Source organism: Myotis daubentonii, chromosome 10, assembly GCF_963259705.1.
Source record: "Myotis daubentonii chromosome 10, mMyoDau2.1, whole genome shotgun sequence".
In the NCBI taxonomy this organism is placed as follows: Eukaryota; Metazoa; Chordata; class Mammalia; order Chiroptera; family Vespertilionidae; genus Myotis; species Myotis daubentonii.
In genome coordinates, this window is record NC_081849.1 from 41,339,145 (window position 1) to 41,342,721 (window position 3,577).

General features: G+C 36.7%; 1 pseudogene; it reads right to left on the reverse strand.

Moving 5' to 3' along the window:
• Positions 1 to 1,346: 1,346 nt before the first annotated feature.
• LOC132211381 (60S ribosomal protein L7-like) lies at positions 1,347 to 3,349 on the reverse strand (annotated as a pseudogene).
• Between the last annotated feature and the right edge of the window lie 228 nt (positions 3,350 to 3,577).

Genomic DNA, 3,577 nt, shown 5'->3' on the forward strand with positions numbered 1-3,577 from the left:
ATCATCAAGGTGACTAAACACGAAAGGATGCAGACAAATAAAAATACTCGGTGATGCCATTAGGATGTGTAACAAAATATTAAAAGCATATCAAACATAATTACATTAACAGTCTCAGCCTGGATTCAGATCTGTGCTTTATCATTTGTTATCCTGCTCAAAACTCAGCTTCACCCTGTTGTTTACATGGAGGTAATTGCAGCACTCATCTCAAAGAATCATGCTGAGGATGCAACTAGATACTACACATAAAACAAAAAGGAGAGTTCTTAACATGTAATAAAAGCTCAGATGTTTGGTACTGAAAAAGAATCTATCACAAAGGGATACAAACCGGGCTGGAATGAGAGCTTTACCAAGTTCTCTGACTCAGTTGTCCACCATCTATGGATCTAATTCATTGGCTAGAATTTAGTCCCATACCATACCCAGTGTCAAGGAAAGCTGTGAATTGCAACCAAGGTTTTGTTATAATGAAGAAGAAAAGAATATATGTTGGAAATGCAACCATTAATCTCTAACATAGTATGTTGCTATTAAATCTAAATTTGAACTGAACCTGTTGCTCATTCATAACAATCTATATATATAAAAGCCTAAGCGACTGTTACAACCTGACAACCGGCCAGTAGCTATGATGTGCACTGACCATCAGGGGGCAGATGCTTAATGCAGGAGCTGCCCCCTGGTGGTCAGTGCGTTCTCACATCCAACCTCCTGTGGTCCCTCCCCCCCAGCTGGCCCTGATTGGGCTGGGCAAGACAGCCCCAATTGGCCGGGAGGGACACCACCTGTGCACAAATTCATGCACCGGGCCTCTAGTATATTGAATATTACGCTATATTTAGATTCTTGATACCTAATGACCAACTGCAACATCATTAAATACTAGAGGCCTGGTGCATGAATTTGTGTATCAGTTGGATCCCTCAGCCTGGCCTGTGGGATCAGGCTGAAACCGGCTCTCTGACATCGCCTGAGGGGTCCCAGATTGTGAGAGGGCACAGGCCAGGCTGAGGGACCCCACCAGTGCATGATCGAGGTCCAGGAGGGATACAGCTGCAAGCTAACCTACTGGTCAACTGTCTGCCCCCTGGTGGTCAGTGCACATCATAGCAAGCGGTTGAGTGGCCTTAGCATATCATTAGCATATTATACTTTGATTGGTTGAACAGCCGACCAGCCGACCAGACACTTAGCATATTAGGCTTTTATTATATTAGATTCTCCAAATTTCTCCCCCTCTACTCTTGACCATAAAAAAAATAATAATGCTGGAAAAATACTAACACTTATCTGTTCCACTATCTACCAATTTTCACCTCAAAACACATACATAGTCTGCCTTACACTGTGAAAGCAAATGTGTAGTCACTCATTTCCTGGGAAATAAAGCAAGTTTATTAGTGAGAACACCAGTAAATTTACTTCCTCAGAACAAAAGAAATCTGTCAAGTTCTTTTGCCACTCTATAAATTTAGCATACAGCATTGTATCAGATAGCCTTTATCCTGCGATTGCAGGGAATGTGTAAATTACTAGAATGCCCTCCAGAACCACATTGAGTTAGTGTTACATTTACTAATATTAATTAATACAAATATTAATTACTTATTAATCACTAATTAATACTAATATTTTTTATTCCTTTGAATTATCTAGACATACTTATGCCACCTGTGACAAAAATAATTTTACTTGTTTCTTTCCAATATTTATAGGCTTAATCAACCTAGTATTACATTGGCTGGAACCTTTAGTACAAAATTGAAAAGAAGTGGTGAAAGTTTACATTATCCTTACCTTTTTTCCATTATTTAAGAGAAAGCATTACATAGTTCACCTTTTAGTGTGATAGTTGTAGATTTTTTTGGTAGACAATTTTAATTAAATTAAGGGAGATGCCTTCAATCCCTAGATTTTTTAATGATGTTTATATCATAAATGGTTGTTGAATTTTACCAAATGTTTTTTCTGCCTCTGCAGATGATCATATAGTTCTTCTATCTTATTTTTAAGATGATAAATTACAATACATGTTTTATGAATTATAATTTTAAATTTCTGAAATAATTGATACTTAGGCATGAAAACATATGTGTATGTAAGTATAAGATTATAAACATTTTGTTTGTAATTTTTATATTTATGTACATTAGAAATGTTATATATTTTCATTTTTGTAATGGCCATACCACATATTGGTATGATGATTATGCTGGTTTCAGAAAATGAACTGAGAAGTATTTTTTCCTTTTCTATTCCCTAGAATAGTTTGTATTTGGATAAATTTATTTCTTTAATATATGGAGAAATTTATCAGCAAAGACATCTGGACTTGGAGTTTTCTTCATGGGAAAGTTTTAAATTATGATTTCAATTTCTTTTAGGTTGTTTTTTAGATTACCATTTTTACATTTTATCCTCAAGCCTAACTAAGATTAAGAACATGAATATAAAGTGAGTGTTGACAAGTGAAACTCAAGTAAATATAAGAATTCAGGAAATATGGAAAGGGTTTCAGTTTATATAGAAGTTCAAGTTACTGATGTTAGAAAATACAGAAGAGTGATATGAGTATGCTTATGTTCCATTTCTATTGAACACATATTATATTTATAATTTTGAAAATATTACATTTTTGTTTAGAAACAAATGTGCAACGTCAATGGGTTTTAGCAATTTGAAGAAATTGTATATTTTCTTTTGTCAGATTATATATATATATTTTTTTAATTTGAAATCAGTCAATTTATTAACAGGCCAGATTACAAAAATAAGCATGATAGGTACCTCAGCTCGTCTTTGTAATAAACCTATTGAGCTGGTGTTTCCTGTGCCAGCATCTCCATTTTTTATAAAACGCGTGGTCTTTTACTTTGTTCCATCTCATAGAGAAGGTACTTTGAAGGGCCACAGGAAGTTGTTTCAGATCCTCCATGAGGATGATGCCACATTTACCAGGAGATCAAGCAATTGGTGTGTTGTCTGTCAGGGAAATTTGTTCTTTTTGACTTGGCCATACCACACTTGTAGATAAATTCATTTACTGGCTTCAGGTTTGGGTACCTCCATGCAATATATAGTCCCACAATCCTCAGCATGTTAACGGAAGCCTTGCTGAGCCTAACAAAGGTGTCAGTGAAGATCTGAAAAAGGCGAAGAAACCGCCACACCTTTCGGACTTTTGGGCTCACACTATTGTTACCTCTGGTCCTGGTGACAAATGCCAATTTGTGTTCCGCAGGTACCTAGAAGTCACCAGCTTTTCTTGCCATTCTAGCTGTCTGAGCTCACGTCTGTACATATGCCTATGTTCTTTGTGATGGTGCTCAGCATGTTCATGCATAGCTTTCTCTTTGCCTTTCAAAGTATCTTTTGGGGGAACGCCTTTCTCGGGTGTTTGATCTTCAGCTCTCTGAAATTCCTTGCCCTTTTCTCAAGGGTCCTGGCACAGCAGGAACCTTCTTCTTGTCCTCACCTTCCTGGGTTCCAGCTGGAAAAGAGGTTGTCCGGTTATTTTTATATCTCACTGCAATTACCTAAATTCACCTGTTTTAAAACCCACCAGTTGTCT